This window comes from Sphaeramia orbicularis, chromosome 3, assembly GCF_902148855.1.
Source record: "Sphaeramia orbicularis chromosome 3, fSphaOr1.1, whole genome shotgun sequence".
NCBI classification, from domain to species: Eukaryota; Metazoa; Chordata; class Actinopteri; order Kurtiformes; family Apogonidae; genus Sphaeramia; species Sphaeramia orbicularis.
In genome coordinates this window covers 1,386,004-1,403,287 of record NC_043959.1, presented here as the reverse complement: position 1 = coordinate 1,403,287, position 17,284 = coordinate 1,386,004, and the positions used below count along the sequence as shown (strand labels likewise).

The following is a 17,284-nucleotide window of genomic DNA, read 5'->3' as shown; positions in this document are numbered from 1 at the left end:
TGTGGAATGTTACTGATATTGATATCATGTTATATGATATTTAAGCCATTTTTAGACGTTCCATCAGAGAACGATAAGTCTGTTCGTGGGGTTGGACTTTGGTTTATTGACTGAAACCCTGAATGCTTTTTCCAGAATGCATGTTCTGATCAGACAGACGCACGGGACAAATGTAGAAATGGACCAGATGGATGTTTGTGTTATATGTGTTCAAATATGCCATATGCTCATGTGTAATCACTGTGAACGCATTATGACCACAAATAAAATACAATAAAACAAGAGACAATAAAAACAGGCTGTACTGATAACCCAGTATGTTATGTGAGTTTATGTCATAAAATGCACATTGACACACCAGGTCCACCTTCTGTTGGGATGCACACTGTGTAGGAGAATGACCGGGTGACCATGGGAGTATTGACAGAAGCCCATTTACTGCCCCCCCGAGGACACTGACTCAAATATGAGTCCATATGTTGGCCACATCAAAACGCTTGTGACCTACAGGGGTCACATACTGGTTGAACACATTGAATACATACAAAAGGCATCGAATGGAAGCTTCAGTTCAATTCTGTTCAAAGATTCTGCGTCCTGGTCTTCATAACATCTATAGTCGACATTAGGCTCACTTATGCCGCTTGCATTGAATGAATGAATGAATGAATGAATGAATGAAATCTTTATTTCAAACATGTAGATGGTGAAATAAAAACAAAAATTAACCAACAAAATATAAGTACTGGTACAGAAATGACTGATAAGCAAACAAACCACAAAAATAAATACATAAATAATAGTAATTAATAATAATAATAATAATAAGATAAAGAAAACAAATGAAATGGAATTATACATGACGAAAAGGAGTAGGAAGAAGTAAAAACTAAGTACTCCTACCCCCAATATCTATTCCTTATGAACACTATATAGCGATTATTATTTTGTATGAATATCAATATCAATATAATAATAATAATAATAATAATAATAATAATAATAATAATAATAATATCACACATCCTTTTTCCTATATACACAAATATGATAATACCCATTTACACCTTATCCTAACAGATATTAATACCAAAAATTAATAAACTAAAAAACAAAACAAACAAAAACACTTATACATATATAATATAAATACGTATAATATTCTATGTTGTCCTATATAGTGATATAGTAATAATATATTCATATATCCATATTTAAACTAGATATTATCACCCCCCCCGAAGGCCCTTCCCTCTCTGTATTTTGTAAAAATCCTTTGTTTGTATTTGTTTTGAAACTGTTTGATGCTTGGACGTTGTTTCAGCTCCATTACACACAGAAAGGCTTGAATTCTGGTTTTCCTTTTTATGTGGTGGTGATAAACCAAAGACAAACAAAGTCAACAGCAGACTACAGAAGTATAAGCACTAATAAAGACAATCGATAACTACATCTAAAAGGACCACAGCACTCAAAGAGTCTATCTGAGTCAAGTTCAGAGTTACATTTCACACATTTTAAAGTGTTGATGTGTTGACATCCCCTGAGTGTTGATATTTACTGTCCATCTGGGTCAACTTTCACACCACTCAACACACATCAGTGATGGATCCGCTCAGCATTAGTGGGAAATGTCAGAAACTGGCTTCTCCTCACATTTTTTTCCCAGACTTTTTGGCTCCTATATTGGCACCAAGTGTGTATATGGGTCATTCTGAAGATCTGCAGTTCTACGACCACCACACACATTTAGAAACTCATTTCAGATATTCAGATAATATGTTATACATAATACGTTTACATATTCACAGTTACTTATCTATTACAACCCAAAGAATACTTCTGATGGCAGGGCAGTTTGTACACGAAAACATTATATGGAAGTTTGTTTGAGTAGGGAACGACTTTCCTGAAACTGAACCCACTAAATGTAAATTAACGAGAATGATAATGAAATATATAGATCAGTGTTTTTCAACCTTGGGGTCAGGACCCTACGTAGGGTCTCCTGAAATTTCTAGTAATTGATAAAAATAATAAAAATTTACTAATAAAAAATCTATGGTGAGTTGACAGAGCCAATCCATCCATAGCAGACAAACTGAGTGTGAAACTGCAGCACTGTGCTTCTGTTTGTGTCACATGTTCACTGTGGTCAGTTTCAGATGCTGCAGCTCTTTCATCATTCATAGTTTCAGTTCTAGTTTGTTCAGTATTAATTGTCCTCCTTGTAAATCCCAGCTGGACTGACTGGACAGATCCTGAGCCTTTGTGCAGTAATCTACACCTGGATTTACTGCCTCTGTCCACAATAATAGACATTATACAGACTAAATGTCCACAATAATAGACATTATATAGAATAAATGTCCACAATAATAGACATTATATAGACTAAATGTCCACAATAATAGACATTATACAGACTGAATGTCCACAATAATAGACATTATATAGACTAAATGTCCACAATAATAGACATTATATAGACTAAATGTCCACAATAATAGACATTATATAGACTAAATGTCCACAATAATAGACATTATACAGACTAAATGTCCTCTAAAATTAATGTTTATTTGCAACATAGTATAGCAAACTATTACATGATCAAAAATAAATTAATTTTAGCAAAACAATGTGTCTGTTTTGAATGTGTGGGGTCAGCAGAAGTTTGTGGTTAAAATGGAGTCATGAGCCTAAAAATGTGGGGAACCACTGATATAGATATATAAAGCTCTTTTTAATAAGCTAAAATACATTTAGTTTCTTTCCTAAGTTGTTATGATATACAATGTAATCTCAGGTAATTTTATGAACATTAATAATATTGACTTTCATTGAATCCCATACAGACCTTACAGTATGGACACATATTAAACCACATTGAACTACATCAGTGCACTGGTACTCCCTCTCTACTGGGGAAGTTAATCATTTCCCAAACAGCCCTGTCCTGCCGCACACTGCACCATAAAATAAACCATCAAAAATGCAATGATTTTAGTGTTGACATTTTTATTTTCAACCAGTAGCGTCACACTAGCCGTGGCGTGCACAACGCCTGTAGACAGTCAGCGGTGGTTAAAGCTGTTGTCACAACACATTTCATCTTCAAAGGTCAATAAGCTTCATTTTAACCACAAAAAAATAAATAAAGAACAACATGATTCTATGCACCGCTGCTTTAATAGCTCACACTTCCCAATGGTGAAAATGTGAATGTGATTATTCATGTCAATTAAAAGGCCACAGTGAAGTTACACAATCAGAGCCACGGTTTGTAGAGATGTGAAAGACAACCCAACACCGTCTTTGTGAAATGCAGTGTTTCTGTAACGTTCTTTGGATTAAATAACTAACGGATCTGGGTTTGACTGTTCTGTCACTGTTTCTGCTGCAGCCACTAAACTGCAGCTCCACAGTCACATGACCAGAGGACACTGCTGTGGTTTGTCTGTCACTCACCAGGACTGAACCACTGACCAGTCTGGATCAGACCACCCTAACATGGTTTAAAATCATCATCAGTATTTATATTTGTTCCACAGATGTTTAGTGTCAGACTGCAGTGGAAGCTCAGCTTCTCCTAAAATGACTCCCATTAAATGCTCAAATCTGTTCAGTTGTTTTCATTTCATTGACTCCAAATGTGTTGGAACACGTTCATCTCTCAGACCAGTTGGTTCAGAATCAGTTTGATCCCAGATCAGTGGACTGGATGTTGTTCACTTCTCCTCCATTCCCGTGTCTGTGTTTTCTCCTCCATCTCTGCTCAGTGCATTTGTCCGCAGACACTCTGCGTCCATGCACTTCAATGGGACTGAGTGGAACTGGTTTAAAACCACTACAAACTGGACCAGCGCTGGACACATGACACCCTGTTGTCCCGCCCCCGGATACTCAGCATCTCTGGGGGTGAATGGAGCTGTGGGCGGAGCTCTGCCGGGCCGGATGCTGGGCTTCCACGTGCTGATTGGAGGGCGGGTCCAAAGGCTGAATCCAGTTTGATTGACAGCTGTTTTCAGATCTGCTCCTTCACTGACACAGTTCAGTTTAATACCGTCACACATTCTGCTGTGGAATCACAGAAACAAATGAACTGTTCATTTACTGACCTGAAAGAAAACACAACCACTGGACTAACTGGGCTCAGTTTAACAGAATTTCAATGTTTTCCTGTTTACTTGGTACGATAAGGTCACTGAGCATTTTCTGAAAAAGGAACGGAGGACGAATTTATGTTGAAATAACTGGACTATTTTTTTGATGTAAGCGACACTGAGCTTCAACTGTCTGAAAGAGCAGCAGCCGACACTGAACTGTTCATAAAATATGATTGTGTTTCACTTTCTGTTTGTGTGTGTACATTAGTGTATGGAGGGTCTGCACGTGACGTCACCCCTAGCAGAAGTCACTGTGGCTCCGCCCACTGAGTGTCAGACAGAGGCAGATGAGTGACAGCGTTGGCTTCAATCCTGTCGAAACTGAAGAACAACATTGAATCCAAATGGGGCAGAGCTGTTGTGAGACTGACTGTATTTTCAGGTTCTTAAAGCAGTGGGAGCTATCGTTTACAGACACCCAAAGACAAAGAAAAGAGAAGGAGAGGGATCCACAAATCCAGGAAACCCTGGAGACCACATTGGACCTGACAGACCCTGTAGACCACATTGGACTTTACAGACCCTGTAGACCACATTGGACCTGACAGACCCTGTAGACCACATTGGACCTGACAGACCCTGTAGACCACATTGGACCTGACAGACCCTGTAGACCACATTGGACCTGACAGACCCTGTAGACCACATTGGACCATACAGACCCTGTAGACCACATTGGACCTGACAGACCCTGTAGACCACATTGGACCTTACAGACCCTGTAGACCACATTGGACCTGACAGACCCTGGAGACCACATTGGACCTGACAGACCCTGTAGACCACATTGGACCTGACAGACCCTGTAGACCACATTGGACCTGACAGACCCTGTAGACCACATTGGACCTGACAGACCCTGTAGACCACATTGGACCTCAGACTGTGGACTCACTGTCCTCACTGGAACTGTTGTTGTCACTGTCTTGTAATGTATGTGGAAATAACCAAATATAGTCACTTGTCCAATAAAGGGTTAAGTAATTAATGTTTTTAATCCACTGGAACTTTAGAAGGCTTTTATTTTGTAATAATTAAGGAAGTTTTGTGTTTGTACAAAAGTGTATTGTAGTGCTACAAAGGCAGGTCCAAACAAGGTTTCCCACTAAAAGCTCTTATTCATCAGAGTAACACCAGAACTCCATGAATGCAGGCCTGGTTCCCTCTGCAGCTGAAACAGAGCCTGTGGACACTACCTGATAACATGCTGTAGTTCTGTACTGGACCAGACTGAAGGCCCCCTGCCTCTGTACACGTGGATCCTTTTCCAGTTTAGTTTGCTTCATGTATTAACTGACCCTTCAGCCTCTCCTCTGTTCAGTCTCTGTAATCAGCTTTGAGAACATCATTAGCTTTGAAGAAATCGCTCAGAGAACCTTTGAACCATACGTCTCATATTCACGTTGTAACTGCAAGTGGTGGTGATCTTTAATAAAAATACAGGTTTCATTTATACTGTTCATACTGCACTAATGGACCTGAAAGGACTGTACAGCAGTGAGTCACCGCCAACTCTGAAGAGAACAGAAGAAAAAGCCTCATGGTGTGAACATAAACAAGTCTGACTTTACATGAGTGTACCCTTTAGTGTGTTTTCATTCATGTGTTCCATGTGCGTCTGGTTCATACCACTTCATAACCAAGGTTCGAATAGTTTTGGATTTTTCATTATAGTTTAGTTTTATTTAGTTTTGACCTTTTTTTTTTCTCTAATTCACTTCATTTTAATTAATTCTTAAAGCAGGTTTGCTAGTTTTTATTAGTTTTCGTTTTTTTCTAAATGCTTAGTTTTAGTTTAATTTTAGTTTTTTTCTATCTTTTCTCTTCTTCTCTGTGCTCCTATTCAAATCAATCCCAGACAGGACTCTGCTGCTTTAGTCTCCATGTTTCCAGGTAGAGTGGGGACCAGAAGACGACTGGAAACCACAAGTGAACACAAGTGAACACAAATGACGGAGCAAAAAGTGTCGTATGGTGACAGCAGCTAAAATTACTTGAGGGAAATAAATCGATTTTATATCAATCCGACATTGACAAAGATGAAAACGAAGGGAATTCTATCCATAATTTTTATCCATTTTAATTACTTTTGTAAACACACAATACAGTTTCAGTTAGTTATGTTTTTTTTCTTTTAATTATAGTTTTGATTTATTTCAGTTAACGAAAATGTTTTTACAATTCTAGTTTTTGTCATTTCATTAGTTTTCGTTAACGATAAGAACCTTGTTCATAACCACTGCAAATATTCAGTGAAAAAGTCTGTTTTCATTGTCCACCCTCGCTTTTATGAAGTCATTTGTAAAAGTATGCTCATTACTCTTCCAGTTGTTTTCTTCTGTATAAAAGGCATGAGGTGATCAGTGATATAATGTCAGACAGAGCTCCCACATTCACTTACACTAACGGCTTCAGGGAAAGTTTAACTTTAAAAATAACTTTTTTTACTTTGCTGGTGTGACAGAATTAATACATCAGCCATCCAAGAAGTAGTTGTTGGTTTGGTGGAATAGACACTGGGATGGAAACCAAAAGTTCCCTTGTCATCTAGTGTCACAAGTGCCTTTCATTCCTGAAAACTTGGACTATTTTTCAACATTAAAAACAGATTCATGCATAGCTTAAGTCAGTTTTATCTCTTATTCAAATGCTTCCCCGTACTTCCCTCTCTGAGTTAAAAATAAGAGTATATGAAGACATTCAAAACAGGTTGAAGGGCCGGTCGACTTGACAGGCCCTATCATATATTAATGAACACATTTCACACAGAACACAATCAATTACAATATCTGTCAGTTAAGTGCAAAAGGCATGTCTGCTTCCTTCATAAACTCCTCCTGCAGCCTGGTTCGCATAAGTTCTGCACTTATGTAGCTGTCGAACACATCTAATGGAAATTACTGGTAATAGAGAAGCAAATGTTCGCAGTGGATAAGCTATTAAATACGACATACCCTCCGACGTCGTACAAGGCGTTTGGCAGCTGGAGCTGAACTCATCCTGGCACTTCCTTAAGGACACTTGAGGTCAAAGGGGGATTATGCATGAGGGAAAAGACTGCTTACTTGTCACTGTTCCGTCGTTCCCACACATTGTCATATTCACACAGTTTAGAGGCTGCACAGGAACTTATCCAAACATTTCAATCCATTTACCAAAACACTGAACGCCACCTAATCTGCTGATTAGTTTTCAGAGCATTGATGTGAATATTGTGATGCAAAACCCAACACCTGTTGGAGTTTATTTAGTCATACCAACACTATCTTTGGCTCCATTTTCCCAGAGTGTTAATGGATTTGTATTATTCATATTAACTGCCAGTGTTGGGGAGACTTCTGCTGCGTTCCAGTCCAGCTGTAACTGCTGTTTCTCCATCCTTCTACTGGCGTAAATGCACTGGAGTGTTCAGTCAAACCTGGGACTTCCACCTGAACTCGTACTAGATCCATGTTCTCCCAGTTCTGAGTTCTGACGTCACATAGCAATGGTGCCCCCCCCATGGATGTGGTGTTTATGCAGATTGTTTATTAAAACCAGGTATTGATCTGATATTATTTATCTGTAAATGTTCTGTAGAATCAGCAGCTGCTCTAGTGTTAGCTAGTTTACAGTCCGATGAGTGCAACAATAAATTAAAACCAAATACAAACCCAAATCTACAAAGAACATCAAAGGTAGAACAGCTTCTCTGTCCTTATGCACCGTGTTTCCTCCTCTGTTTCCCTCAAATAACCAAAGAACAAACACCTTTGGGATAGAAATGACTATAAATGAACAGAACGTACAGTCCACCATGCTGGTGTGTTTACATCTAACTCCCAGAATTCCTTGCGCTCAGGCAGTTTGGCGTGACTTGCCTGGAACGATACAAAGTTGTGAATCGTGGCTTGAAGTTGTGACTTACGGGCTCAAAAACCGGCCCTGAACGCAGCATTAAACTACATGTAGTTGAACTACGTAGTTAAACCACATTTTGCTGTAACTTGCTGGTAGTTAAACTACATTCATATTTTGTGCCTGTCAAGTAGTTCAAGTACTTTTTGGGGTTTTTTTGTAGGTTAACTACTCGATTTGCAAACTACAGTTTTGGGCAACAACATAAAATTAAGGGTTTTTGTAGATTTATTTTTTGGAATACAAATTGTATTTCTCCATTAAACACAGACAGTTCCTTTTCTTTGATCCTGAATTGCTTTGAAGTCATGATCATGTCATGACATCACAGCCAGCGATGCCTCTGATTGGTTTGCCCCGGCAGCACTCGAATGCTTCGCAGATGTGCGATCATTACTAACGTTGTGTGGTCGTCACCACCGTGGACAGCCCTCCCACCAGCACCACCCCCGATAGTGACATGCTGCTCCAACCAAGGGCCAGATGTAGTTTCAGACACCACACGTACATCCTTAATTTAACGCTGAAAATTAAAAGTAGTTACTAAAACTACTTTTTTTAGCCGTAGTTTTACAAACTACACTTCTCCAGGGGTAGAAATGTAGTTTGTTTGAACTACTGCCATGATGAACTACTTATAATTTTACAGGGTATGCTTGCAAAGTAGCATCCCCAACACTGTTGACTGCTCTGAAATACTAAAAAAAAGACTTAAAATGACGATGACAGCATGAACACATCCAAAGAAGTCTATATGTTATGTTGCAGACATGAGTACAGCTGCATCAGCCTGACAGAGGGTCATAATAGAATCCTCTAACATTCTAAGATCTGATGTTTTTGTCAAACCACTGGTATAAACAACTGTGGTCATTATGACCACCACCAAAGAAAAGAAATGACACAACAGAAGCAGAAGGACAGTTAACATGAGGGTGTTCTTGTACATTTGGAGACTCCTCCCAAGGTGAACAAAAAGAATGAAAAAAAAAAAAAAAAGTTTCAGCTCACTACATCTCTCTAGATTATTAAATTAAATGAATGAAATAAAGAAACATACAGATGAAATTATAACGTTATACAAGCATTGGCTGTGTTATATTTATATGTAATAAAACATTTATCAATATTATAATGATATATTTTCATATAGTGATAATTATCATTATTGTAATATTTAGGTTTTTTTTTTGTCGTCATGGTTTATTAATTCAACCATCATAGATACCCAGAAAATGTTTTCTCACTTCTTTTTATTTGTCATGTTCTGACCGTGATAAAGATAAATAAGAGCTAGTAAACACCACATTAGAAAACGTGAGACTGCAGCTGTGGTGTGTTCACTGTCTTTATGTCAAGGCTGTTTTCATTTTTATACCATTTTCACTTTGCTGAGTCTTTCACGTCCACATCCTTATAATTTAAAATCTTAAATATTTGGTTTCTTCAACTTTGGCTGAATAAATCTTTTGACATTAATGACAAAATGACTCATAGTCAATATGCTGACCCTGTTGGCTGCTTGTTTACACTAAGTGCAGATACCGAGGCAGTTGAATGGAAGCAGATGTGGTGACCTCGGCTGAACAGATGTTCCCTGAAGCCAATGCCAACATCAACCAAAAACAGAAGGACACACTGATGACGAATGTAACCCTAATAAAATAACAGTTTACCCTTTCACTAGTTTCATTTTTTTCTGTTACTCATAGAGTGTTTTAATAGTTGATGATTTTGACCAGAATATGTCACTATTCACTGATTATGAGAACAGCTGTGGTGAAAGGGTAATACTTTATTACTTTAGGTACTTCCTGGTTCACTACTGACACCAATGGAATTACAAATATTACCTTTAAGGATAAAATAATCACCAGCAACCACCAAAATCTGAGATTTGAGGTTTTAGAAATCCCATCATTCTTCACTTTTATAATGTAAATGCAAATTGAAAGCCCCTCATGAAAGCTAGGTTTTTTGTTCATTAAGCTGAGCAATATTTTTAATCCAGTAATATTACAAAAAACTTTAAAGGGGTCATAATTGGTAAACCTACTTTTATTAGTCTTTGGTTCATTTAATTGTGTATTTGAACCTAAACAGTTCATACAGTTTGAATTGGAACCCTCCAGGTGCTGCAAAGCTTTCTTCATATTCATTCTGACAAAAATCAAGTGGATTTCTACAACCTGTTTTAATTCTTTCTTAATTTATTATGACTATAACCGGTTGTGTGATGACATTTGCACATATAGGGTCGGATCCACTAAGATCCAAATTTGCGTGTAGTAATTTGCTTGCACAATCTAGAATTTTGCATGTGGGGTTGAACTGCAGTTTGCAGGTGATTTACTCAGATTGCTTGTAGAAATTCCAACAGGTGCAACGTCCTGGAGACCGCCCTGTTTACATGAGGGTTTAGCGTGCCCTACTGGAGACAATACACTGGAACAACTGCTGTGGGATAAACCAGAGTTAATGGAACAGAGACTGAACGAACCAGACGAATGGAAATGTAACGACGGAGGAGTTTAGTCACAGAAGGATAGAAGCTATGGCATGACCATTCATTCATTCATTTTTCATTTTAAAGGTGTGTGTGTGTGTGGGGGGGGGAAGCATACATCTCTCTTTTTTTTTTCCTCACTCAAAAATGTTCACACCAGGGTTACAAATGCGTTCTGTTTATCTGGTTCCATCCTTTCTTTGTCTCCTGTCCACTTCCACATCCAAACCGTTTGCTCCTCCTTTTCAGACGTGTTAAATACAGACTCAGTTTCTATCAGTTAAATTGTTTTCAGGTTTGATAAATCACTTTGCGTGTGTTAAATTAAAATATTTTCATTTTCTCCTCCCAGCACACGCACAACTGTGTGTAAACGCCCCATATTTCATATTCACTGGGTCAAACGTACTAACTGGATGCACCTTTGAAAGACACAGCCCTTAGAGTGAGCCCTGTTAGTGAATCAGTTTGTACAGTTTTTTGCGTGTGCAGTGAGTTTGCACACATTTTAATACACACAAACCTTTAGTAGATCCGGCCCATAAGGTCCAGACTTCTGAAGAACATTTCTCCAGTACCACATAACTGTTTATCAGCAGCAGCGGTTGGAGTCCAGACTGAAAATCTGTCCAAACTTTGAGCCGATTACCTAAAATGTTCAGTTGTTGGTTGAACAGGACAGAGCAGCACAGCCAATCACCTGAAGGGGGCGGGGCCTGAAGTGGCTCATGTACATTTAAAGGGCCAGAACAACCTTTCTGGTGTCATTACTCAGAAATATTGTTGAAAATGGACTGTGGAGTTGAATTAATGAAGAATTCAGACCCAAGCAGAGCATTTACAGTTTATGGAGACCACAGGGAAATGATTTAAAATGCATAACTCCATTTAAAAACAGCCAACTGTCACTCCTTTAAATGTTTAAAATGCAAACATAATGGTGTATGATAAATTGGTTGGCAATCATGAAAAACCTTTTGATAAATATATATTTTCAGGTATGAACATTATTAAATTTTCATGATGCATTTGATTAGGATTTGACTGTGCTGTAAATGTCCACAGCTTCATCTGACCTTTTCCCATTCTGCATGTCTGTTAGTGCAGATGTTTCCGCTCTCATTCCTCATCATCCAGCGCTGAGTCGAAGCTGCTCCACATTAAAGCTTCAGGGTACAGACAGATGAAAGATAAAGAGCAACTCTATTGATCCTCTCAGGGAAATTGGGAAAGCCTGTTGCACTGAAGATGAGCCGAAATATTCAAGGTGCAGTAGAATTACAGTCAGCATGGTAATAAACCTGCAGCCATTTGGACATTATCACACCCACCTGAGCACTAATCTGCGCAGCTCATTTCTTTCATTATAATTCCTCATTCCATATTCATTTGAGTTGGATCAAAAACGGCAGAACAATCGGACAAATCATATGGAAATGATGACAGTTAAGCCACTAATGCTTGAGAACAAATTATAGGAGAGATTAATTGAAACACTATTTCATATGAAGAACGTTAAATGGAATTAGACAAAGGAGCCAAACACATGGTTATCATCTCGCCAAGTAAAAACCCTGGTGGTTCTTCCTGCTACTGATCATGATCATGACTGAACTCATGCATATTATACTGCATCTTGGAAGTTAAACGTTATAGTCTCTGTGGTCTTCAATTTATAGATTAGGGTTAGCTTTGCACTTTGAGTAATGACATCTAAGTGGTTTTCATTTGTGAATATTATATTGATGAAAAATTTTAACACATTTTTTGTTTAAAAAAAAAAAAAAGTTTATATTTTAAAATATTCCAAAATCCAACGGAAAAAAACTAACCGCTTAATGGTTTAACTTATGTTATTATAATACATTATACTGTTATTGAGCCGTCCTTCTTCAATAAGTATAATTCAAATAGAGCTGAGATAAAGGGTGTGGTTTCCTCAGGGTTCGATTCTTGGGCCTCTCCTTTTTTTGATTTACATGAATGGTCTGTAAAAATGTCCTGCCTCTCTTGTTTGCTGATGACACGTTTGGTTATATCACATGAAAATTTTAATACACTGATTAGAGAAGAAAAATGAAGAACTATCATCTGTTTCTAGATGGTTTCAGATGAATAAACTCTCTCTCAATACCCAAAAATCTAATTTCATCATGTTTTATAACAAAAATAAGAAGTATAACAATGAAACCAACAAAATATTCCTAGATCACTTTGAAATAACTCAGGTTTCTTACATTATATTTTTAGGTTTATTGTAGATGGTAAATTGAGTTGGAAATCCCATGTTGATCTTGTCTGTAAAAACTCATGAAGTCATTTGGCATTTTGAACAGAGTCCGTTCATTGATAAATCATTCCTGTTTCTTGACTTTTTATTATTGCTTCATTTATCCTTACATTATTTATTGCAGTTCTGTTTGGGTGACAACCTGTCCCACGGATCTCAATAAGATTCTCCGAATTCAAAAGACATGTTTCAGCATGATCAGCTTTTCGAACAGACTCCACTCATCTGCTCCTCTTTTCTAAAAATTCAAACTTCTCTCAGTTTTTGATGTGAACGTTTACCAGACCTGTGTCTTCATGTCCAAATATGGTCACTTAACTCATATTCTTCCCAAAGTTTTTCAGAATTTCTTTATGTTGTCTTCTGTTATTCACAATCATCCTACACGATATTCAAGCAAATTTGATCTTCCGTACTGTCGACCTTCTGTCTGTCAGTATTCTGTTAAATATGGTGAAACCAAATCTGTGGAATAATCTACAACCTGAACTTCAACCAACATCTGCTTTATCATTGTTTAGAAAGCATCTGAAAAGGACTGGAATAAAGGAAAAAATGTAAGGCGGTATATCATTATTTGTAATGTGATTTGCATTTTTGTTGTTTTTACTTTAGTTTATTAATTCAGTTATATATATATATATATATATATATATATATATATATATATATTTTTTTTTTTTTTTTTTTTTTTTTTTTTTTTTTTCCTGTGTAATGTTCATTTCCGGGGAGGCATTCATATCAGCCTTTTATGGCTTTTAACATCTCCTGTACAATGATGTTACTTGTTTGAATGTTGTTGTTTTTTTAGCTTTTCTCTTGCTGTTTTATGATGTACAAATAAATAAATTAAATTAAATTCTTCATTCTGATTGGTCAGTGACAGTGTTCTGTACAGTTACTAAACTGTAGACAGGCTTAAACACAACATCTGTAATTTAGTAAAAGAAATGAATATCTATGAAATCAATTTATTTTGTTAAATAACATTTTTTTTGGTAAATAACCATTTAAGATGTAGGTTACACATACAGTCATAAAAGGGTTTATTTCACAATAATTACAGTTCTGTCTACACTGTCCATCATATACTCTGCTAATGTGAAAAGTGGATCTTTTTCAGCAGACCATCATGTTCAGAGGTCTTCTGACCTGAATTTAATTAGGTTTCATTTTTCTGTTTGTTACTGTTTTTATACTTAGATCATATATTTTGGTTTGTCTTGTCTTTGTGCTGCACTAAAGGTCGGTTTTAAAATCTCCAGACAAAAGCAGAACTGTTTGTTCCATAAAATTATTTCAGTTCAAGTGTTGATTTATTCTGCGCTGAATATCAACTTCGAAACCACTGTCAGTAACTTTCTACCCTTATGGTTCCATAACAGACTTACAGACCTACATGTTCAAGGTTCCAACAGACTGAACACCAGTGCTACCGTCATAAACCTTAAAGGAGTGATATTTGACCTTTTTAAAATGGAATTATGCATTAGCAGATGACTCCATCATAAACACAGTCTACTTGTTTACATGACAAACTGAAACGTCACTCTGGCCTTTTCGGAAATTTTTTCGTGAAGTGCATTGTGGGAATGGGAATTCCATGCGGCGGTAATTTCGCTGTTTCTTTGTGAGTGTTGAACTCAAATGTCATCTTTACCTCCATTCACCGACTAGACTCATTCTTTGAAACAGTTCTGTTAAACTCATTTGGGTTCAGTTCCATATTCAGCCCAGTTTGATCTGCAGTGGACCAGACCAGTAAAATGACTTAATGACCTATAAATAATGACAAATCCAAGTTTTTCTTTTTGTTTTAGTACAAAAAACCCTGAATTAAATTATGAAAATATTTACATTTTACCAAAAAGATGTGAATAACCTGAAAAAAACAGAAAATTTAGTGCAATTTTAACAAAATTCTGCCTGGACTTATTATTTCTACATGTCCATTTACACACAGTGTTCCATAAACATTTGGGAACAGGCAGAATATTGTTCACATTTTAGAGTCTGGAACTAAAATGTGAACAGTTTCTCCAATATTCCATCTGTTATTCTGAACACAACTGCAGATCCCAGTGGATCCATAAATGCACCAAACATTTAGAAACAGGCAGAATATTGTTCAAACTGCACATTTCAGGTTGTTCATCTGTGTTTTTATTCATATATTTATTTGCATTTTATTGTGAAATAATAGTTTTGTGAATGTAAATATTTTCACAGTGTAATCTTATTGTTTTCACTTAATTTTTTTCCACATAAAAGTAAATTTGCTGTTGTCATTATTTCTGGGTTATTGTGTTGTTCTTTTGACTGTAGATCCCATTGGTCTGTATGTGGAACCTGAACCAAAAGGATTTGTTCAACCTGGACTGTTCAGGTTCAGTTATGCACTTTCATCCTGCAGGACCGCAATGGACCCTTTGGCGGGGGGGCAGATTTGGCCCCCGGGCCTCATGTTTGACACCTGTGCTTTAAAACAAACCTGGTGGACTGGAGAATTTTACAGTGTAGTGATCTGGCTCAGTTCTTTGCCGAATCTGTGAGGAACCGCTTTCACTTCCCCACAATTTCCAAAGAGGCCAGAGTGACGTTTCAGTTTGTCATGGAAACAAGACTGTGTTTATGATGGAGTCATCTTCAACGCTGTTCACTGTGAGGGAAGTGATTCAGGTGTGTAAGACTAATGGATTAGTGATAATTAGGCTAGCACTGAGGTTTTACACATTTAAAAAAAAGGTTGTGATGTAAGTCATACGCTGCTTTAACTGTCCATAATGATCCAAGAAAATAAAGGGAATTTATTGTGAAAAAATAAGGTTTTCATGTCTGTTCCAGTCATCTGGATTAGTGGTGTGTTAATGATTATTGAACCTGATCCATCCCATGACACTGACCAGACAGAGGACTGACCCAACAGATCATCTGCAGTGAGATCAACAGGTGAAGAAATACTGGATATATGTATGTACATGTATGTATATGACCAAGCTGAGGTTTAACCTTCAGTTTTATCCTAAAGTTTTTAACTGTGGATTGAAGGAACATCACTGCATTGTAATTCTTTGTTTTTCCTCATTTTGTATTTAATGTTGAAATTCCTCCTCAGTTTATAACAGTGGTTTCCAGGCTTTTTTGACTCATGACCCCATTTTAACATCACACATTTCTGGCAACCCCAGACATTCAGAACAGAGATTTTTTTTTTGCCAAAATTAATTTGTTTTTGATCATGTAATAGTTTATTATACTATGTTGCAAATAAACATTAATGTTAGAGGACATTTAGTCTGTATAATGTCTGTTATTGTGGACATTTAGTCTGTATAATGTCTATTATTGTGGACATTTAGTCTATATAATGTCTATTATTGTGGACATTTAGTCTGTATAATGTCTATTATTGTGGACATTTAGTCTGTATAATGTCTATTATTGTGGACAGAGGCAGTAAATCCAGGTGTAGATTACTGCACAAAGGCTCAGGATCTGTCCAGTCAGTCCAGCTGGGATTTACAAGGAGGACAATTAATACTGAACAAACAAGAACTGAAACTATGAATGATGAAAGAGCTGCAGCATCTGAAACTGACCACAGTGAACATGTGACACAAACAGAAGCACAGTGCTGCAGTTTCACACTCAGTTTGTCTGATATGGATGGATTGGGATTGTCTCTGTCAACTCACCATATATAGTTTATTATTATTATTATTATTAATAACAATAATAATAATAATAATAATAATAATAATAATAATAATAATAATAAGAATTATTATTATTATTATTATTATTATTATTATTATTATTATTAATTTATTTTTATTTATTTTATTTTTTTAATCAATAACTAGAAATTTCAGGAGACCCTACGTAGGGTCCCGACCCCAAGGTTGAAAAACACTGATCTATATATTTCATTATCATTCTCGTTAATTTACATTTAGTGGGTTCAGTTTCAGGAAAGTCGTTCCCTACTCAAACAAACTTCCATATAATGTTTTCGTGTACAAACTGCCCTGCCATCAGAAGTATTCTTTGGGTTGTAATAGATAAGTAACTGTGAATATGTAAACATATTATGTATAACATATTATCTGAATATCTGAAATGAGTTTCTAAACGTGTGTGGTGGTCGTAGAACTGCAGATCTTCAGAATGACCCATATACACACTTGGCGCCAATATAGGAGCCAAAAAGTCTGGGAAAAAAATGTGAGGAGAAGCCAGTTTCTGACATTTCCCACTAATGGATTGGGATTGTCTCTGTCAACTCACCATAGATTTTCATTAGTAAGTTTTCTTTTTCTTTTTATTAATTACTAGAAATTTCATGTGACCCCATTTGAATTCCTGGTGACCCCACATGGGGTCCCGACCCCAAGGTTGAAAAACACTGATTTATTGCATTTG

The 17,284-nt window shown here is 36.8% G+C and overlaps 1 protein-coding gene across 1 annotated transcript in view; it reads right to left on the bottom strand.

Annotated features, from left to right (window-relative positions):
• Window positions 1–17,284, bottom strand: part of LOC115412567 (leucine zipper protein 2-like) — a 471,651-nt gene that overhangs the window by 104,654 nt on the left and 349,713 nt on the right.